The 24,125-nt window shown below is 32.0% G+C and overlaps 2 non-coding genes across 2 annotated transcripts; both read left to right on the forward strand.

Moving 5' to 3' along the window:
* The first annotated feature begins 8,667 nt into the window (after positions 1-8,667).
* TRNAH-GUG (transfer RNA histidin (anticodon GUG)) lies at positions 8,668-8,739 on the forward strand. The gene has a single exon. It is a non-coding gene; the product is annotated as a tRNA-His (tRNA).
* Positions 8,740-19,651: 10,912 nt separating this feature from the next.
* On the forward strand, positions 19,652-19,723 carry TRNAH-GUG (transfer RNA histidin (anticodon GUG)). Its single transcript has one exon. It is a non-coding gene; the product is annotated as a tRNA-His (tRNA).
* The last annotated feature ends 4,402 nt before the right edge of the window (positions 19,724-24,125 follow it).

Consider the following 24,125-nt stretch of genomic DNA (forward strand, 5'->3'; position numbering starts at 1 on the left):
AATTATTGACTTGATTAAACCCTGCTTCTACTAGATCAATAATGTTGGTTCTGTAATAACTTTTACTTTGGGATATTTTTCTCGGATGACTTTTAAATTCCGAAACGTAGCTTCCCCATATGTTTTTAAAAATATTTTACTTTGTATGATATAGCTTATATTAATGAACAATTAATTAATAATTTTTTAATTAGTTTTTAAATCAATGTTAGCTTGATTATTCTGAGTAATTCTCGGTGCACATTAATTCTCGGCTATTAAGTTCTAGTCGACCTCTTGATCACCATTGACACCTTTAAAATTTCATCGACATCCAGTCGGTCAGTAACCCCGCTGTGAACCCATAGGTTAGTTCTTCCAGACTGCAATCGAATTGCTGCTAGGGCATAATTGATTTTTCATGGGTCTTTCAATGAAAGATCTAGTAGTTCTTAAAAGCAAAAAAAAGTTTAGAATGCCTACCTTTATTAGCTTTTCTTATAGCTGTTTAAAAAATCATAAACATATTTGTATATCATAACAAATTTGTACTAAAAGAAACAAATTCCAAAGATTATGTGGTTTATTTTAAATGCAAATCAGCCTCTATAAAACACCTTTTAATCGAAATCTGTTTCTAAATTATATAATAAATATACTCTTTAATATTTATAACATGAAATTTAAGTTTATTTTATTAAAATATTTTTCTCTTCATCTATTTCTTTTTCTGCGCAGGAAACATTAAAAATTCTCAGTCTGGAGTAAAATCATGTAGAATGTGTTTTTAATGAAAACAATCAAATCATATATTAATGAGCTATAAAGTGATATACAGGGTATCTCAAAAGATCGCTGCCAAACTTGACATGCTGGTTTGTCATACCATGACAAAAAAGATTTACCTAGGAACTTGTATCCGAAAACACGAACGGCGACCGCTAGAGAGCAATGTTGGTAGGCTTTGGGAGAATGAGAAGTGTGATCATTTCAGGTGAGAACTTTACATGGAAAAGATAAATCGGTCTACTAACTCAGTTCTTTATGGACATTTTATGTGGAAAGAGTGTATACTCCGAAACATCTAGTTTCAGCCTGATGGAGCACCTGCACATTTCAGCGGGAATACCTCCATAGGACATATCCTGATCGCTGGAATGGCAGAGTCGGAGCAGTCGCATAGCCACCGCGATCCTCCGATCTGACTCTCCTGGATTTATGCCTGTGGAGATATCATTATATACAGAATATTGCTCTTGATTGAAATCCATTAGACACCCAAAGCTGAAAAATGACTCCTTTATTTTCATTAAGAAATAAGAACGGAAATATGTTTTTCATCAAAAATTTCAGAAAATGGAAATTTATTATTTGTTTACTACAGTTATTCTTAACACAAGCAAAATAGCATTTTTCCGGCATTGAGTGTCTATTAAATTTACAACTTCTTGTACGATATATTCAGGTAAATGTCATAGACTTAAATAAAAAATCAAATTTAATAATTTAGTTTTTCATGCAAAGTACAAATAATAAGAGGGGAGGGAATAAAAAGGAGAATTGGCTTAATGTTAGTTTTTTATTTTGCCCTTTACGTATTAATCTCGTATTTATTTTATTCTAGCGGAAACGTTGTACCTGCCTGTATGAAACTAAATCGTTTACTAACAGACATTTAGTTTCTGGAAGATCTTGAAGATAGCTGTATATATTACAGACATAGTTGCATAAATTGAGCATTTTCAAGGTCGTTTCTTTTAAAACGCTTATGAAAGTCATTGTAGGATAATGGATTTAACGACCAGTTTGATAAATTAATGCGATTAGATGTCGAAAGTTAAAATATTGAAATTGAAATTTTAGTAAAACATTCTTTGGGAATTTAGATATGGTGCTGCCATCTGTCGGCGAGTGAAGGAAAATGTCTTTACGCTCCATTTACGACACATCATTTTCATTTAAAAAATTTTCAGGAACTTCAACAAAGAAAACCTATGTAATTGCTTTAAATAGCTTTCTGCTTGAATCCGTGATCGTATAGTGGTTAGTACATTGCGTTGGGGCCGCAATAACCCAGGTTCGAATCCTGGTCACGGCATGTGTATCATTTTAAATAAATTTGTAAGAATGATATTTTAAATTTAAGCGAGTAAATATTTAAGTTTTTCAAGTTTAGAAAATTCTAAATGATATAACACAAGCAGTGAAGGAAATACGAATTAAATTTTTTTGTTTGAAAATAAGTTTATAAATTCCATTTTTTAAAAAAAGTTTATTTAATTTTTTTAAGCAAATATGCTGTTTTCTTTATTATTATGAGTTTCTCATTCCTTCCGAGAAATATTAATAAGAGTTAATAATTTCTTCCGAATTTTTGGGTAAGAGAAATATTGAATTTTAATGTAACAAAACCATTTAAAGTGTGCTTTCATGTCATATTTAATGCATGGCAAATTATTAACATACAAACATTCTGACACAGTTCAAAATGGACAGTTTTGAAATATTATACAACATTTAATTCTTATCACTTTCATAAATAATTTTCATAATTAATTTCATAATTAATTTTTTGAAATTTTAGTTAAAAGACGAACTTCAGAAGTAAAGTTTCTCTGACTCTGATGAGCGTATTTAACACATTTAGATAAAATATTTGCCTTAAATCATATTTTTAGTAAACTCTTTATTAAAAAAAAATAATCTATGTGTTTATACTCTGTGGTTTCTTGTATTTGTCCCAGTTTTAGATTTATAAGGTTATACGTAGTTTGCCTAAATTTAAATACTAGTTTAAAATTCTAAGACTGCCTTACGAATTACTGTCCCGTGTTTATTTTTTAATTACAGAACATTAAACTGATAATGTGAAAACAGGTAAGGGTTTTTTTAAATATGAGCTTCAAGTGTAGAACTAAAATATTTAAAAAAATTCACTTCTGCTTCTTTCGGGATTGAGAGATAACAATGATTAAAATATTTACTATTTATAATTTAAGCTTAAAACTTAACAGCCTGGCTTTGTTAATCCATAATTACTAACTTACTTTTCAACCACAAACAAATTCATCACTTTAATTGGCAACAGTTCTGAAGGCAGATAGTAATACAGGAGTTTCGCCACGGAAGATTTACGTTGACTGTCCTCTCTCCTAAAATTTTCTCGTTCCTTATTTAAAATTTATTTGCATATTTTAATGGAGTAAACGAAGTAGCAGAATTCCAGAACAGATCCTAACACGAAAACGAGTCATTTTATTAAAATAAAAATTAAGTTATATAGAGACAAATTTTGTGAAGTTTGTCTCGAGAAACAAATTCAATAAAATATAGAAGTGGAAATGTTTTACCTTGTAGAAGAAAACAAGTCATCATAGGCAGGTGCTAAAAACTGTGCCACTTGGTGTCCGCCGATAACATCGCGGCAAAAACATCGCGGACGAAAACGTCGCGGAGAAAACAACGCAAGGCGAAAACGTCGTGCTACAAAACATCGTGGGAGAAAACATCGCAAAGAGAAAACATCGCAGTTCTAAAACATCGTGGTACAAAACATCGTCGTCGAAAATAAAGCGGTTCAAAAACTTCGCAGTTTAAAAACATCGTGGTACAAAACATCGTCGTCGAAAATAAAGCGGTTCAAAAACTTCGCAGTTTAAAAACATTGTCGTCGAAAATATCGTGGTAAAAAATAAAGTATCTACAAATCATCGCATGACGATAACATCGCAGACATGCTTTTTTCAGGCTTTAATAACTGTAAATGGATATTCCCATAATGATTTGTGAGCGCAAGATGTAAAGAAGGATAATTTTTACTTTCATATTTTTTATTAAATATTAAATTTTTGCTGAGGAAATAAGAACGAAACTTAAGCATAGAAAATTAATGCAACTTATAGCACTTAATAGAATTTTAAACCGACATAGTTAACTAACAAAGACCATTAATAAATCATTTTTTATAAAGTTTTTACAGGTAATTTTTCATAAAAAGTATAATTTATTAAGTTGCATTTAATTTTCTATGCTTAAGTTTCCTTCTTATTTTTTCAGCAAAAATTTATTAGTTAATAAAAAAATGTGAAAGGAAAAATTATCCTTCCTTACATCACTTTCGCTCACAAATCATTATGGGAATATCCATTTACAGTTATTAAAGCCTGAAAAAAGCATGTCTGCGATGTTATCGTCATGCGATGATTTGTAGATACTTTATTTTTTACCACGATATTTTCGACGGCGATGATTTTAAACTGCGAAGTTTTTGAACCGCTTTATTTTCGACGACGATGTTTTGTACCACGATGTTTTAGAGCTGCGATGTTTTCTCCCACGATGTTTTGTAGCACGACGTTTTCGCCTTGCGTTGTTTTCTCCGCGACGTTTTCGCCCGCGATGTTTTCGGCTGTAACCGTGCCACTTAGGGGGTTAAGGAACCTGGAGGCGGCAGGATTTCACAAAGTTAAAACACTTTCGAAATATGTGATTTCCCCTTACTTCTGTTATTAATATTCGAGTTCACTGTAACCTTACCTACAATCGACGTGTTTTGATCTTTTGAAATCTATTTATTTTTTCGTCCCCTTCTGCTTCGTTCCTCTGGTGTCCCTCTTGGGTACTGCGGTCAAGATTCATTTATGTGAGGTGCCCCTGGGATTTTACAATGAACATTCAGTTATCGTCAGATATCAATTCGGTAACCGTTAGATATTGTAATGTTAATGTTACTACCCATTTTTGTTGGAATTTTGATTTCTTTTACAGAAATAATATCGTGATAGTTACCAGCAGTTTATCCACGACGATTTCCTTTTATTATGTTCTAATTGCAACTTTGTTCTTCAGAAATTAAATTACTCGAAAAATTTGCTCTTCTTTATTTTTTTAACGACAGAAGTAATTATACGTGAAAAGGGGCAAAATACCTCAAAAAACAAGGTATACCTAATGAAAATTAAATTTAGAGTAAAAAGCATTCAAATAAACAGAATTTTTCAACGTGGTAGTAATCAGACAGTTATTCATGTACTGTGTCTTAAAACTGTAGTCGGAGAACGTAGCATTTTCAGATTGCGTTTAGGTAAGAAAAAAGATATTGTATTTCCATTTATTATTTTATATTTATAAGACAAAAAATGAAAAACCTACATTTTCAACTTAAACAAAAACTGTCTTTAATTTTTTTAACAATGCTCCAATAAACAATTTAAAAAAAAATTAAAAAAAAAAAATCTGAAATGTTTCAGATTTTAAATTACGTTCAAAGGGGCGTTTTTTAACATTTTGTGTGTTACCTTTCTTTATTAAATATCATGTTCCTCGCACTTAAACCATAAGATCCAGTGCAACAGCAATATCGCAAAATAGTTTTAAAACGAGCATATCTTTAGAATTTCCGATACAGAGACTCACGCGCTGGAGATAAAAATGTTTTTTCTGCACAACGTTGCCATTGCTCGCTTTGAAATCCTTGAGTTTGTTAATCAAAAATTCGTCAAAGTTTTAAAAAATAGGAAATCGATCATAAAACAAATTTCAAATTTCAAATTTGGTCTTCCACATGCTCATATTCGTTGGAGGATTACGTTATTCAAAATTCGATGACTCTATGTACCGTTATTTTATGACAATGTGAGAAATATACATACATTTACGCAGATTTTCATTATTTAATTTCTTCAAATATAATTCAGGACTCTAACATTTTATGGCAACAGTTTGAAAAGTGAACCGACATTTATCCGTCCGACGCAAAATGCCAAAACGAAACTAATAGTCCTTCGGGATTCAAATCCCTTTGGACTAATAATAACTAATCCTTTTTAACATTTTGGCATTTTATTGTTATAAAAATTTTAAATAAATATCTTGTATTTCTGTGCATTAAATAATTTTTTTTTTCTCGATCAAATAAAAATTTCTTCATCAAGCAAATTTTTTTTTGTTTCTTTAAAATAAAAATTTCTTTTGATAATTAATATGAAATTAGCACTGAGGGTGCAATGTGTCAGTTTTGTTAAAAACACTTCAGATTTCTTAAATAATAAAACGCGCAAACACAACATCTTATTGAAGACGTGATCGTGTAATGAGTCAAACCCTGTAGTAAGAAATAAGTTAGTATTCAGAAGAAAATTTTGATAGCGATTGTGAACGCTACTTGGTTTGCGAAGAATCAAAAATTCATGAAGGTCTAAACATACAGGTACACTTCGAAAAAAAAGGGGGGAGACAGTTCTGTATCTCCCATTCCACTGGGCAGATTGATGAAAGAAATAACATACCATTTTTTTTTTCATATTTCGATTCTACGACTCAAATTACGCCAAACTACTAAGTTTTGTAAACATCACTCGAGTAGTTTTTAAAAAATTAGCTCTCAAAATTTTAGCTCCTCAATGTTAATTGAGTTTGGTATATATTTATTAATCTTTCTTTTTTTTTTTATTAAGCTTATTTGATTCTTCCTTTCACATTTCGAAATTCAGTTTCATTCCAAAAAAAATTCACTCATTTTTTTTTGTGATTTTTAAAATTTGTGTTTTTAAATAATTTTTATAAATTTTTCGAAAAAATTTTGAATTATAATCTACAAAATTTTTACCATAATCTTAACGGCTCACCAGCGGCCGAGTGGTAACGTCGCTGAACACTGGTAGTTCGGTCCGAGGTTCGAATCCCGCGAACGGGCTGGCTGCATGGGCGTTTTCGTGGTTTTCCCCATGTGTAATGTGTATACGAGCCAGTTTTCCTTAGAAAGTCCTCCACGAAGGCATCCCTCCCTTAAGGCAGATAGCCCTCGAGTGCTTTGCTGTAATCTAATAAAACCAAACCAAACCATAATCTTAACGTAGACGTATTTCTAAACACACCTGCAAAAATTATGGTTTTTTATTCAAAATTTCCGAAGATATACGTGGATTTATATATTGGCGCATTTTGAAATTTGGCATATTTGTTGAAAGCGATAAAACATCAAATGTGGTTTAGACACTTTGCTAAAATAATTCGAAAATAGGAACGATGTGACTTTTTTCCCGCTCATGCACAATGTAAAATGGTAGGAACGAGCTGCATTTTTTTCCTCTCCGGCATAATGGAAGGGAAAGGAAATATATTGCCATATATTAAGAAGTTCGCCAACTGAATTATTCTTTGCGCAAACTGAAAAAATTCGCCGAGATAAATTTTTGAATTTTTCCGTAAATTTCGCACCAAATTTTACAAAATTTAATAACTAATGCAAAATTTAATAATTTGAGTCGTAGAATCGAAATCTGGGAAAAAATAGGTATGTTATTTCAGAAAAAGTCCCATTCTGTGTCAAAGTACCTATGTTAAAACAATGCTGTATATAAATCTAATACATATCCTAAGTCGCGCTTTCGAGATATGAAAAACGCGATTTGAATTTTGTCAATCGGCCCAGTAGAACGGGAGATATAGAACTGTCCCAATCGTTTTTTTCAGTGTACATGTGCAAGTGGACGAGATACCAAGATCCCGCTATGATTGGTTCCGGTGTAGTCTCACTGCCCTATCTGTTCAGTTTGGTACGAATTTCGAAGGAGAACAATTCCGAGACCGGTACGAGGTCTTCACCGCCTCTTCTCCTACCACCGGCCTTTCGAGAGGCCAATTGGCTCACAGTCTGTTTTGAATACCTTCTTTCCGCACAAACATTATACACTTCAAATATCCATGCCTTCCTCGGGATTTAATCCCGGGGTCATTCGTGCACTAGCAACTTCTCGTTATTTTTTCACGCAGGTCATGATTTCAAATTACACGTATTTGCAAAATTGGTAGAATACCATCCAACTCTGGAATACCATTCAAAAGGCTTCAATATTCATATTAGGTAAGAGCATGTGACTGATTATAGTGTATATATTTTTTACGAAAGTGCATTTATTTATTCAAGAATGATTTACTGTTCTCAATGGTGTATTTAGGTTTCCACATTGTGTTTGAAAAATTCAATTCGTATCTTTCAAGCCCATCAAGTTCACGTTTGAGTTACACTCGTTCATAGTGTTTACAATTTCCACGGTGGCACGGCTATGAGTGTCAAGGTTTTATTTCCCTCATTCAATGCAGCTCACTGCCACTAAAGGTGTCATTGTAAAATTTTCCTCTCATTTCTGTTCACCAGCTTCCATTACCAGCTCGAATAGCTATCATTCTATCGCCATTTATGCTTTTTTCATATTGAACCGCCAGAGGCCAAGAGCATCGCAAGTTAAAATTGTAGTGGTTGCGCTTTTGAATCAACCGCCTTCTGAATAATCAATCCATCGTAGACTTCTGAATCATCATTCACGAGTCGGAAGATAAAAATATAGTGCTGCCATCTGTCGGTGAGGCTTCTAAAAGAGAAATTTTATTTTAACGTTCTAGTTGCTCTTGAAGGCATCTTCCCCCCCCCTTTCAGATGCAATTTTCAAGAAAATACTTCCCAAATCAAAGTGTTGCCCTTCATTTCCTTTCTGTTCTGAGATTCTATAATTTACAATATTTCTGCGTTACGACTTTAAAAGTATGTTTGTGGTGCTGCCATCTAGTGGCGTTTCATAGAAAGTTTATCACGCTCCATTTGCAGCATAAAACATTTATTAAAAGAAGATTTGAAAACTTTTCCGAAAAGAAATGCCTTTAATCCCATTAAAGTAGCTCTTTCTCGAAGCCGTGATCGTATAGTGGTTAGTACATTGCGTTGTGGCCGCAATAACCCAGGTTCGAATCCTGGTCACGGCAGATCGTATATTTTCAGAAATTTTTAGTAACACACAAATCGGTTCTCGATGTTGCTACCCAATTTTGTTTTTGTTATTTTCTACTGTAAAAATGAACATCTTTTAAATTAAGTTTGCGCACAAGCAGAAAATAAACTAAATGCGAGAGACGAAAAATTCTTGCAGCCGTAAAAATAGTATATTACCTGAAAGCTCTTTAAGCTGACAAAAACTAAGTTGAAATTTGAAATATTGTTGTGAAAAATTTAAGGCAAAAGTTTTCAAAAGAATGTTAAAGTCAAACATTTTTCGCTTAAGTTTGGATATTATCTCCTTTTCCTTATTATAAAATGTTTTATTATTTTTTGGGAATTTCTGAAAATTTAATTATAAATTACTATTAACCGCACACAAAAATTTTGTGCCGAATATAAGAACACGTTATAAACGAATATACGAATCCATACTAAAATTGAAAGAAACTCATTCTCTGGATACATTAAAGAAAGAGAAACAATTTCATTGCTGGACTGAAAAGCTAGGAGGGCGGGGGAAATACATGTGAAATAGGATATCTAATTTAGATATTCTAATTCTAGCTTTTATGTACACTATTGCTTGTATCAAAAATAAAATCTAATGGCAGTAATGAAATTTTATAATAGCATAGAGATTATAATCCTCTTTCTTAAATGATTCCAAACGGTGTTGACCTTCGCTTGCAAACTGTAATTTACTGTAATATTTTGATTTTAGTTTCATTAAGGAAGTAAACATTAGATGTTACAGTTTCCGATGCTGAATTCTTTTTCTTTTAGTCCAGAGGGGCACTTTGTCTTGAAGGACTATTAATTTCGTTTTGGGAAACTTTAAAAGTTACTATTAATTTCGTTTTGGGAAACTTTAAAAGTAACTATTAATTTCGTTTTGGGAAACTTTGAAAGTTACTATTAATTTCGTTTTGGGAAACTTTAAAAGTTACTATTAATTTTGTTTAAAAGTTATTATTAATTTCGTTTTGGGAAACTTTAATTTTTTCAACGCTTTTTTTGCGTTGAAAACTTTAAAAGGCTGTACCACTTTTCAAATCGTTGCCACCATATATTATCGCCCTGTCTTATATTTAAAGAAATTAAATAGAAATTAAAGAATCTGCATAAATGCATCCGCATGCATGTATGTTTCTAGCACTGAGATAAAACAACGGTACCCACAGCCATCAAAATTTAAATAACGTAATCTTCCATAGAATATGTAGCCCTAATTTGGAATTTGTTTTATTATCGATTTCATATTTTGTAACACTTCAAAGAATTTTTGATTAAAAAACTAAACGATTTCAAAGCGAGCAATGGCAACACTGTACGAAAAAAAATCATTCTTATCTCCAACGCGCGAGACTGTATCGAAAATTCTAAAGATATGCTCATTTTAAAATTAACTTGCGATACTGCTGTTGAACTAAATTTTATGGTTCGAGTACGTAGAACATGATATTAAATAAATAAAGTTAACTCACAAAACGTTAAAAAAACGCCCCTTTGGACGTAATTTAAAATCTGAAACTTTTCAGGTTTTTTAGTCCAAAGGGATTTGAATCCCGAAGGACTATTAGTTTCGTTTTGGCATTTTGCGTCGGACTCATAAATGTCGGTTCACTTTTCAAACTGTTGCCACAAAATGTTAGCCCTGCATTATATTTGAAGAAATTAAATAATGAAAAATCTGCATAAATGTATGTATATTTCTCGTATTGTGATAAAACAACGGTACATAGAGTCATTGAATTTTGAATAACGTAATCCTCCAACGAATATGAGCATGTGGAAGACCAAATTTGAAATTTGAAATTTGTTTTATGATCGATTTCCTATTTTTTAAAACTTTGACGAATTTTTGATTAACAAACTCAAGGATTTCAAAGCGAGCAATGGCAACGTTGTGCAGAAAAAACATTTTTATCTCCAGCACGTGAGTCTCTGTATCGGAAATTCTAAAGATATGCTCGTTTTAAAACTATTTTGCGATATTGCTGTTGCACTGGATCTTATGGTTTAAGTGCGAGAAACATGATATTTAATAAAGAAAGGTAACACACAAAATGTTAAAAAACGCCCCTTTGGACGTAACTTAAAATCTGAAACTTTTCAGGTGTTTTTGTCTTTTTTATTTAATTAAGCTCTAATTTAATTTAATAGTAAATATTTAGTTTTATTAGTTGGAAGCAAGAAGTATAATTTCAGTTTTTTCTTCTGTAATAAAATACTTCGGGAGCTAACAGATAACCCATGTTTCCTGGTTTCTGAGTTGACAAATAATCCAGCTGTGAATCCGCGTTGCGAGAAGAGGTATTTTACCTAAAATGTAGAAATATGGAATCGAAATTTGCTAAGACTGGTGTTATATATTTTTGTTCTCACGATTTTCTCTTGCAGAAATTTATGAAAATATATAAATTCTGAAAAAAGTCCAATAATGATATAAATTTATTATCCAAAATTATCTAAGATAAAAAAGGTACACTTAAATACGAAAAAATAACTTGAATGTAATAAAAGCAAAATCTTTCAAGCAAAATTCAAGATCGGACCCCTTCATTTATGTTCATTTCCAAAGACTTTCCATTTCCATTAATGAACTTTTAAGTACTTTATTATTTTTAGAGCATTTTGTAAAACACAGAGCTATATTTCAGTGTATTACTATGAATATTACAATCTACTCTTTTTGGAATCTTTCGTTTCTTTTAAAGAAACAGTCATATGATGATTACCTGCAGTTTATCAACGACTACTTTCTATTTTTTATGTTCTAACTGTAACCGCGGTCTTCGGAAATTAAATTACTTGTATAATTTTTCCCGCTCGATTTTCGGACGATGAAAGTAGTTAAAGAAAAGGGAGTAAAATGCCTCTCCCAAAACTGAAAGCTTTCAGATTTTATATGACGCCCAAAGGGGCGTTTTTTTTTAACGTTTTGCGTGTTATCTTTATTTATTATATATGTTCTTCGCATTTAAACCGTAAAATTCAATTCAACAGCAATATCACAAAATAGTTAAAAGAGCAGAACTTTAGAATTTCCAATACACAGTATAAAAAATATTCCAGTTTCCAAATTTGGACTTGCAGATACCCATATTCGGGTGGAGACGTACGTTATTCGAAATCTGATGGCACTAGATACCGTTGTTTCATCACAATGCAAGAAACATACATACATTTATGCAAATTCTTCATTATTTAATTTCTTGAAATTAATACAGGGCTCTAATATTTGGTGGCAACAATCGCCGTTTATAGTGAAGCAACGCAAAATGATAAAACGAAATCAATAGCCCTTCTGGGCAAATAAATTACCCCTTTAGGCTTAAAAAAAAAAAAAAAAAATTACGGTATACCGATTAAAAGTAAAAGTAGTAGCATTCATATAGTTATTCACATACTGTTTTTAAAAATTGTAATCGTAGAATATGATTCTTTGAGATTCAGATTTCTTTAAAAAATTATATTCTATTTCCGTTTATTATTTCAGACTGCATTTCTATAACCAGAAAAAGAAACTGCAATTTCAGTTTAAAAACAAACTGTGCTTAAGAAGGCGTTTTACGAATATTTCTTTTCTTTATTAATTGCTTTTATATCAATTTTAAATGAATATCTTATGTGTCTGTGCATCAAATAAAAATTTCTCTTCTGGAAAAATTTTAAAAATACTAAAAAAAAAAAAAAAAAAAAAAATCTGAAATGTTTCAGATTTTAAATTACGTCCAAAGGGGCGTTTTTTAACATTTTGTGTGTTACCTTTCTTTATTAAATATCATGTTCCTCGCACTTAAACCATAAGATCCAGTGCAACAGCAATATCGCAAAATAGTTTTAAAACGAGCATATCTTTAGAATTTCCGATACAGAGACTCACGCGCTGGAGATAAAAATGTTTTTTCTGAACAACGTTGCCATTGCTCGCTTTGAAATCCTTGAGTTTGTTAATCAAAAATTCGTCAAAGTTTTAAAAAATAGGAAATCGATCATAAAACAAATTTCAAATTTCAAATTTGGTCTTCCACATGCTCATATTCGTTGGAGGATTACGTTATTCAAAATTCGATGACTCTATGTACCGTTATTTTATGACAATGTGAGAAATATACATACATTTACGCAGATTTTCATTATTTAATTTCTTCAAATATAATGCAGGACTCTAACATTTTATGGCAACAGTTTGAAAAGTGAACCGACATTTATGAGTCCGACGCAAAATGCCAAAACGAAACTAATAGTCCTTCGGGATTCAAATCCCTTTGGACTAAAAAAAAGTGTTAATGATCTACTTGAAGAAGAGACAATTTTTTTTTTCTAAAATATGAGTAAGAAAATTATTTTAAACGAAAATAACAATTTCTATCGAAAAGGTAATGAAACGAATTATATGATTTAGAATTTCGTTATCTGGTTTAACATATTGCCAGGAAACAATCTAAGTTGCAATGCATTGACTTTTTTGTTTATTCAAAATTAAGGATATAAGGATTATGTTAATTTTATTAACAGTTAAATTTTAAGTTAAAGTTCCTTTTCTGACAAATTCTTAACTTCAACTTACCACTTCCGGCCAGAACGTAGTTTTGGAATCTTTCTGAATACATAATGAGGAAGAGTGGTATTTAACCGCGAAGTTCTTTGGTCTTAGCGAGAGAGAATCAGAGTTTCTGATTTACGCGCGTCTGCCTTTTGGCCACTCTCTCTCTCACTCAAAGCTGTTATTACGCTCGGCCGTACTCAGGCCCTTGATAAGCTTCGTAGTCAAATAGAGTTAAGGGGCCGACTAGTCCAAAATCTTCATTAGCTTCGGCTATATTTCTTTAGTTAATCTTAGTTTTAGTTTAATTTTTAGTATCTTAAGTCCAAAGCCAAGTGTCGGCTTTGATTGTACACTCCAAAACGGAGTTTTGTTAAATCTTATTGAAATAATAAAGGGTTAGTTACCCTTCTATCTTGTTGCTTCTTGTCACACGAACTGGAGCGATTATTCGCTATCTAGTTCTTAAGATTCGTCACTTTCTACAGTAACTGAGATTTACACTAGTGAGAATCTTACAAGGAATTAATGCACTGCTGCCATCGATTCATAATTAATACAAAATTTGCACTGCAGGTTACGGTTTATTTGAAAAAACGTTTTGTTTATTTGAAACGTTTTGTTAAAAACGTTTCAGATTTTTTGAAAAGAAAAACGTGCATCCATAGCTTATCGAAGACTTGATTGTGTAGAGTTAGACCCTACTGTAAGAAATAAGTTATCTTTCAGAATAAAATTTTGACAGCGTTTAAGAGCGCTACTTGGTTTTTCAAAGAAGCAGAGATTCATAAAATTCTAAATACACATATACAGGTAGAAGTGGCGGGACAACAGAGTTCCACCATTGGTCGTACCTGTATAGTCCCACCGCATTATGTGTCCCAGTTTTGAAGGAGAGCACCTCGGAGGATGATCCGAGAGTCTTTACTTCTTTTTTCTATTACCAGCCTTTCCAAAGAACTTGGGCTCACCGTGTATTTTGATTGCCTTTTGTAGGACAGACATTATACCCTTACAAATATCCAAGCCTTCTTAGGGGTTCGAGCATGGGGCCATCCATACACCAGTATCTAAAGATAAACGAAACTCAAGACTTTATCCTGACAAGATCTCATAATTTTTTCACACAGGTCACGAATTCAAATCATACCCATACTGATAAATTGGTAGATTATGATCCAACGGTCGAACATTCATTCAAACCACCTCGAATCATTCATCACAGTACCTCTTTTTTTTTTGCAGTAAAGTGGGAATGAATATAGTTTACATAATATTTACAAGAGTGCACCTAATTAATTAAAAATGATTTAGTATTCTCAAGTGTTGTGTATTTGCGCCATATTGCGCTTCTACCCATATTGCGCTTGAAAAATTCAGTTCATACATTTCAAGGCCTAAGTTTCCGTTTTACATTGTTTAAATGTAAGTTTCAAGCCGTAAATTTGAGTTTTACTGAAGCGTACATGTATGTTAGGATACATGTATGTTATATATACATGTATGTTAGGATTTATACTTTGCAGACTTACTGTGCATATCAGATTCTTATTTTGATCTTTTCATGCAGCTCACTGCCACCTAAGTTGTCAGTCTCTATATTAGCTCTCATTTCTACCCCCTAATTTCTATTACCAGCGCTCGAGCAGCTATCATTCTCTCCTCGTTTATCGACACTCTATGCTTCTTACATATTATTTGACAGACAGACAGACAGACAAAGTAGACAGATGTCTTGTTTTGCACCCGCTAAGTCTTTCTGCACCGATGGGCGAAAAATCAAGCATAGGTGCGAAGGAAAGGTATATAGAAAGAGGGGCAATTTCGTATTTGAGGAGAGTAAAAAGGAACTTCGTACATCTTGTACGAGTTCAAAAGGCCAGGAAGAAAAGATGGGACAAAATAAAATTTAAAATAAATGGCCCAAAAACAATAGAGGGAAAAAAAAAAAAAAAAAAAAGGGCTTATAGAAAGAAAAGGAAAAGAAGTAGAAAATATCCTAAATACGATTGTGTCCATGAGTGTAGTTAAAAGGAGAAGAAACTGTCTTCATTTACAATAAATAGTGTCTCACAGGTGTGTTTGTGTAGTGAGTGTGTTTGGTAATGGTGAATAGATGTGTTACTGGGGAAAAAACAAATATTGACGGTGTTAAAATGCTTCGTATCAAGGTATTTAGCATGGAATATAAAGTAATATGTACGCTTGCATCCTGAGATATCAACAAAGGTCATCAAACAAAAGTATATATTAATTTAACCAAAGTAACTTATGCTACTTTCATTCTCAACATTTTCGTACATTTTTCAAAAAACAGCAGCAGACTAACAACAGAGAACCATATACAATATATACAATACAAGACCACAACCGCACACACGCACACACACACACACACACACACACACAATATATATATATATATATATATATATATATATATGTGTGTGTAAATTACTGAGTATATGTATTAAAAACACAAATTAAACAGTATTTATTAATTTAACTATTATAATTTATTACAAGATTAATTATTTTACTATCATAATTTATTACTAGTTAAATAATGTTAGTATAACACAATGAGGCACACTGTTATTTATATAAGCTCATAGTTCTAAGAATTCATTTAAGGCGGTGAAGAATAAACCATCCCTTAAATATGGACATTTAACAGATAGCAAAGAACAGTATGAGAAAAAATCGGTGAGGTATAATATTATTTAAAGGCGAAACTATATTCAAGCGATCTAGAAAGAAATGAGAATCCAGAAGATCCGAGAGGGAAATAGCGCGATGCCCAAATTATCCCTCTCATCCCCAAATTTTCCCTCTCTCGAGATTCCTTAAGGGCTTTGTAAGTGTTGACAGACGTGAACTGATAACGCTGGCGTCTGTTTGGAGTTGATACACAGAGGAAGCCACAAGCAATGGCAATTTCAAGTATTTTTTAATGCTTTAAACTGATGAAAAATTAAGATTTATTGATTTAAATGCACTTATTTAAAGAAATTTGATTTAGTTTAGATGAAAGAAAAGTACTTATCTTAAAATTCCAGGCTTTTGGAGTATATCCTTACATTGTCCGCTGTTTTATTCTCGTCAACATCGGAGCCGAAATTCATTGGAATGATATAGGTGTTGTAGGGGAAAAAACATTTTTCAAAGAAATTTAATTGATAATCACCAAGAGGAAAGGAAATATTTTCACTTTTTTACGGAGCGCAGCGATCGTGCTGCCGCTTGCCTCGGTGATCGCAGACTCCACCACTTTAGGAGTGACAAAAGTTGTCCACATATTATTTGAACGTCAGTGGCTAAGAGCACACAGGTTAAAATCACAGTGGTTGTGCTTGTGGATCAATCCATCGTAGTGAACGAGTCGGAAGGTAGTGTAGTGCTGTCATCTATGGGTGAATTGCAATTTTAAAAAATCAACGCTTCAGTTGCTCTTAAAAGCACTTTTATCTTCTCTTTCAGATGCAGTTTCAAAGCAGACACTTCACAAATTGAAGTTTTGCTTTTCATTTCCCTTCCGTTCTGAGCTGTGACTGGATAGAGTTTAGTACATTGCGTTGTAGCCGCAATAACCCGGGTTCGAATCCTGGTCACGGCAGGTTAAATTTTTGGGAAACGTTTAAGAGTATGGAAATAGGTTCAGTGTTGCTAAGGAATTTTTAAAAAAATTCCTGCTGTTAAAACTAACATCTTTTAAATTAACTTTGCAAACAAACGGAAAATTAGGTGTACTAGATGGAACAATTTCATGAAACAATAAAATATTACCACCTGAAAGCTCTTTAAGCTGAGGAAACTTAAATAGAAATTCGAAATACTGTCGTGAATATAACTTAAAAAAATTAAAGTCAAACATTTTCCCGTTAAGTTTTGGAAATGTCTAATTTTCCTTTTGGAGCTTATAAAACGTTTTATTCCTTTTTCTGTACATTTCTGAAATCTGAATCATAATTTACTATTAATGGTACACAAAATTTTTGTATCAAATATACAAATATATTTCGAACATTTTTAATAGGTACACAGAGTAAACCTTAATGATGCAGCATCAATAAAATTTAAAACTTACCTTCACATTTGCTCATTAAGTGAGGAATTAGGAAATATTTCCCATATTAGTTTTGTACACATTTTTATTTGATTTAGTACATCCGCGTGTAGTATTCGAAATTTATGATATTTTGTGTGTTGTTCATATTAAAAGCTAAGTTTAGGACACTGGGTAAGCGTCATAGATGTACTACAGATATGATATGAGGAACGCAGTCTGACTCTCCTGGCAGACTTTACGTCGCCCTATGGCCGTTTTGCGGGCTGCGCCAGAGAAAGCTAGAAACAACACCTACAACAAACAGACATAAAGAACATAGCTAAAAAACTAAATTAAAATCCCTACTGCTACCTTATTATGATTAATCTTCTCCATCATTTTCCTGGCAAATGTTTTCAGTCTTTTGAAATCCTCTAAAATATCATACATATTAAAAACATCAATTTTCTTAAACTCGTTCCTGATATCAGTAAAATATTTACATGTTTCCACATAATCCCTCGCAATGCCCGGTTCTTTACAGATATTACAGAGGTCAGACTCTTGTAATTTAAACCTTTTAAAATAGAAAGGAAAACGGCCATGACCTGCAATGATTTGGTTAACGTCAATGTCTGAATAACATAAACCTTTTTAAGTCTGACAAATTTCATATAACCTTTATTTCGATCACTTTTCCCACTCCTCCCTCCATTTATCATAAACATAATTTTTCATAATAGCCACTGCTTTCCTTGTTGACCTTTGTACATCAATATTACGAGATGTACTACAGAATCGTCAGTAGAAGTAGTTATTTATTGTAACGGGAAGTAGTTATTTATTGAAATTTTTCTTCGTTCGTTTTGAGCAGACCACCTTTAAAAGCAGGGCCAAACGGATAAACCTGGTGAATAGAAAGAGTTCGCATCCGCTTTAAATTCCAGGGCAAAAGTTGACGGTATGAACATTTTCGCGCTTTATTTTGTATAACATGAATATGACCCATTTTCCTTTAGAAAGATATGATATAAAAGATATGATATGAGGCCATTCACGAAGGCTTCTTCGCTTAGACAGAGAGCTCTTGTGTATTTTAATGTATTCAAGAAATATAATCTAATCAAATTATTACAAATTCATCCACGAAATCATGCCTGACTTAGACAGGTCGTCTTAGTGTATTTTACGGCCATACATTAAGATGTAAGTTTCGGCCCTGTAGTAGAGGCAGAAAAATTTGAAATTACATGTCTTATTCGAATTATTCATAAAAGTAATATGGTTACCACCTTGTTTTGAAACACGTATCTTCATATCAAAATCTAATAACATAAAAAATGTTTTAACAATTTCAAGAATCAATCTCCTTAACATCATGAATCTTTTGGAGTTTTTATACACATAAATACGTTTTATTTGGATAGACTTACATGTAGAATGAGTAGTTTTCGATGTTCGAGTAAATCAAAATCCGAAAAGCTTAAACTAGAGGAACGTAGCTTAACTATTTTTAGCAGAGGAAAGAAGCTTAACTATTTTAGCAGGTAATTTTTAGTTTGGAACTTTTATTTGATTGTATTATCAACCTAAAGAAAAGAATAGTTTAACAGGGGTTTTTCTGAGAAGAACTAGATGGTATTTATTTTCTACTTTGTGAAAACCCTGCAGACACACCAACAGCTGACACCTTTATTGCGAAAATACCAGCATTCAGCGGATTTATCCCTTCTGCCACTGGTAAGTCCTCTCCTTAGGGGTAAATTTCAGTAGTTTATGTTTAACATTTATTATAAATAAGTACACAATTTAGTGTGGAAGTGAAATTTAACATCATTTAATGTAGTGACGTGTTGATGAAAGGAGTAAATTTTCATTAAGAAGATCCTTAGATGTTTAAATTTGAAAAGAAACTAAAATACTGCTTTGCAAATACATTCTTAGAAAATATTTTATAAGAAGAAAACATTGTATAAAAGTATGAAAACTCGAAAAAAAGAAAGAAATTTTTTGAAATTCTATTTTATCTAAAAAGGATAAAGAAAATTATAATATCATTTTGATATTTCATGAACAGGTTTCTAACATTTCCGCATCCGAAGATGTAGCTAAATGCTGATAAAAATGTAAGTCCTCCTTTCTTGGTGCAATTTCAGAAGTCGAGTGTGGTGCTGCCATCTCTTGGCGGAAGTTGTAAACTCCTATTACGCTCCATTTACTGTGCTCCGCATTAATTTTAAATTTTCCAAAAAGTACTCAAAAGGAAGGAAGAGTAATCCCATTAAAGTTGCTAGTTATCGAAGCCGTGATCGTATAGTGGTTAGTACATTGCGTTGTGGCCGCAATAACCCAGGTTCGAATCCTGGTCACGGCAGGCGTTATTTTGGCATAAATTTTGAATATTAAAATCAGTAACTGGCCTGGCGGTGCGGTGCTTATCTCAATTTAATTTAAGAAATGAATCAATATTTGTTTATGTAGCAACGCAGTTTTTTTTCTGCTTTCCGTAGAATGCTGACTATTTTAATTCCGATTTTTGACAAATTTTTGAATAGAATCAGTATTTGTTTTGACGTTGAAGGCAATTTTTTTTAATCAGTTGTAGGGTTTATATTTATTTTAACTAACATTTATTTTAAGTTTAAACTATCTTTCCTGTCAAGCCTTACTTTCCCCTGGAACTGCCAATGCCAGAATATGTAAATTTGAGTAGAACGCGCAAGCATTCAAATTATCAGCGGAAGTATTATGATTTAAATAGGAAGGAAACAAGTTCGGTGGGTGATATTCTTACTGCACGAGCGCGGAGGTAGTTAGCGAGAATTGAAGAACCCCGCGTTGCGGCCTATGTGCTTGGCGGGAAGTAGTGGTAATCGTTCCAGTGAGCTTCAAGTCTGCTGAATTAGCAGCGGTATTGTAAAACGCGGTGAGTTAGTTATTTTTAGAGAGCCTCGTAGTTAGAATCTTGTCTTTACTTTCTTTTCAGGTTATTATTTTTATTTTGACTGCCAAGTTGGCACAGTCTGTGAGCGTCAAGAGCACGCAATTGTAATTTTATTACGTTGAATAAAAAGGGACTTAAACCCTTCACAAGGCTCTATCTTTTATACAAGTTTTCACAGTCACCTCTTGGTTGCGTGCAAGTTGGAGGCGCGCAACGTTATACAGTATAAAAACAAGTTTTTAAGTAACTTTTGAAAACAAAATTAATGCTTGTGTAGTGCGTTTTTTATCTTATATATCAAGATATTCCTGATTTTCGTAACCTAAATTTTACATACATTCTGAGATTACAGTTACAGTATTTGGGTTCGTATACCAGTGCATTTTTTATCGCAATAGAATCGGGATTTTACTCGTTGCTCTTATCCTATAATCCTGATATTCCAAAACAGGTGCAGCGTGAATACGATGAGTTTCTGTAAGAAAATCCTTCATGAAGCCATCTCTTCCTTAAATAGATACCCATAATTAAATAAACGTATTTGCCTAAATAAACGTACTTTACCATGATTAAATAAACGAAATCAAACTGACATACCAAAAAGTCTAATTAATATTGCATTTTCTTCTTCTTCCTACTATTAATATACCATGTGTTTCAATCAAGATATGTTGTTCGTATTCCTATCAAACAAGTCAGAACTCTGTGAAAGGGAAAACTTAAAATATCTTTTTTAAAAATCTTAGCAGGTCATTCTGGAAATCCAGAAGTAATAAATGGGTCTTTTTTTTTTTGAGTTATACAGCGTCAAATGTTTTTAGCATTTCTGATGAGGACTATATAATTTTTGTTCACTTTCTTTTTAACGAGACACATAAATATCAGATGTATCTGGACTAAAACGCTAGGCGGAAAAATACACGTGAAGTACGTTGTATAATGCAAACGCTCTAATTCTAGCTTTTATTTACATTATTACCTGTATCAAAAACAAAATTTGATGTTGGTGGTGAAATCTTTAAAATAGAATAGAGATTGTAATCTTCTTTTAAGTTCCATTCTTAAATGATTTCAAACGCTGTTAACCGTCGTTTCCAAACTAAAATTACGATACTCATCTAATTATATCATTTTAGTCTCATTAAGGGAATAAAGAGTTAAACACCAGCGTTTTCAAAACTGAAATTCTTTTCCTTTTTTATTTAATTAAGCTCTAATTTAATCTAATAGTAAATATGTCTTTTATTAATTGGAAGCAAGAACTATTATTTTAGTTTTTTTTGCAATAAAATACTTTGTGAGCTAACAGGTAGCTCAAGTTCCTGGTTTCTGAGTTGATAAATAACCCAGCTTCTAATCCGTGTTGCGACAAGAGATAGATTGCCTAAAGTTTAGAAACATGGATTTTGAAATTTGATAAGATGATATTATACATTTTTGCTCTCACTATTACTGAAATATATTCAGAAATATATGAAACCATATAAATTCTGAGAAAAGAATCAAGAGCTAGATTCTGAAGTATTCGTAACAGGCAATAAATGCCAGTAATGGTATAAATTTATAACGCCAAATTATCAAAACTCAAAAAAGGTATACATAAATTTGAAAAAGTAATGTGAATATAATACAACTTAAATTTTTAACCAAAATTTAAAATCTGACACTCTCCCTTATGCTAATTTCTGAACATTACCGATTTTCTTCACTTAACATTTAAACATTTTATTATTTTTAGTGTATTTTGCAAAACACTGAGCTGTAATTTATTATATTACTATCTACTCTTGTTCGAATTTTGGTTTCTTTTAAAAAATATTTTTGTGGTAGTTACCTGCACTTTATCAATGACTATTTTTCATTTGTTATGTTCTAACTGTAACCGAAATTAAATTACTCGCATAAGTTCCCCCTTCCTCTCAATTATCAGACGAGGAAAGTAGTTAAAAATGTCTGAAAATACCCCAAAAAATACGGTATACCTATTAAAAGTTGGAATTAAAAAGATTCAAATAAATAGCAATTTTCAAAGTAGTAGCATTCATATAATTATTCACATAGTACTAAACTGTAATCGCAGAACGTGACGTTTTCAGCTTTACATTAAAATAAAAACAAAAATATTTTATTTTCATTTATTATCACAGATTCATTTCTAAGACCAGAAAAACAAAAACTGCATTTTCAGATTAAATATATTTATATATAAACCCACTCTATGTTAAGAAATTATTTTGCGAATTCTTGTTTTAGCATTCCATTAATCACTGTTATAGTAATTTTAAATGAATATCTTGCATACCTGTGTATCGAATAATAATTTATTTCCCTGAAAGATCTTAAAAGTGCTAAAATTTTGAGAGAACTTAGAAGTATTAAAGATGTGTTGAAGTCAGACAAGTACTTACACAATATTAAAAATTGGTTTAAAATATTAATAAGAAAAATATCTAAATGAATAATCCAGTTTCGACCAAAAGTATAATCAAATGATTAAATTATTTATCTGTAACATATATGTAATCTGTATTAGTGACTTATCTGTATGCTATAATGAAAGAATTAAATGAATTGCCTTATCTTGAGTAATATATTGCCGAGATACAATTTAAATTGCCATGCACTAACTTTTTCTTCAATATCAAAGACGTGATCGTGTATTGAGTCAGTATCAAAATCGTGTATTGAGTCAGTATCGCCTACAGTATCAAAATCGTTGTCTTTCAGAATAGAATCTTCGGAACGTTTACGAACACATCGTGGTTTGCAAGGAACCAGAAACAAGTGAAGTACCATATCTAATGCTAAAGTTCTAATTCTAACTTTTATATGCATTATTGTTTGTATCTAAAACAAAATCTAATGGTTGTGATGAAATCTTATACTATTATAATTTCAAGTATTTTGTATTTAGTTTCCCATATTATGTTTTAAAATTCAGTTCATATATTTCTAGTCCCAAATTCGCGTTTGTATATTATTTCATGAACTAAGTTTGAGTTTTGGATTTATCTTAGTGCTTACACTTTTGAAAGCTACTTGTGTTATTCCAACCTCCATATTGCTGTGTATTTCAAGGTATTATATTCATTATTTTTTGGAGCCCAGAGGAATTTAAGGTGCCACTACTTTCATTAGTTAGCTCTCAAGTTAGCTCTCATTTTTGTTTTCAAATTTCCTTTACTAGCTAGAACAGCTTTCATGCTCCCGCCATTTATCAGCCTTGTATGCTTCTTTTATATTTAATCTCCAGTAACTAAAAGCATTGCAAGTTAAAATCTCAGTAGTTGTGCCTCTGAATAATCAATCACAGTCAACGAGTCAAAAGATAAAATTTAGTGCTGCTATCTATTGATGAGGTTTCTAAACTACTATTTTTTTTTATTTTAACGCTCCAATTCCTCTTAAAAAACATCATTTTTCCTTCTTTCAGATACAATTTTAGAGCAAATACTTCTCAAATGAACATTCTCCCTTTTGTGGAGTCGTTATCACGATCCGTGATCGTATAGTGGTTAGTACATTGCGTTGTGGCCGCAATAACCCAGGTTCGAATCCTGGTCACGGCAGAATTTTTTTTTTCTGTTTTACTTTTAGGAATATGGAAATTTGTATGTTGTTGCTACGGACACATTTTTTGTTATTTTCTATTGTACAAACGAACACTTCTTAAATTTCCAAACCAATAGAAAATTAAATTGGTCTAATAGGCGAAACATTCCTGAAGTAATAATAATAAATATCTGAAAGCTCTTTAAGTTGAAGATACCCAAGTTGAAACTGGAAATACATATGTGGATAAAATACTTACGGAAATAAAATCCTTATGACT

The sequence above is a fragment of the Stegodyphus dumicola genome, chromosome 8, assembly GCF_044657685.1.
Source record: "Stegodyphus dumicola isolate Sdum_Otavi_A_Nest chromosome 8, ASM4465768v1".
Classification (NCBI taxonomy): Eukaryota; Metazoa; Arthropoda; class Arachnida; order Araneae; family Eresidae; genus Stegodyphus; species Stegodyphus dumicola.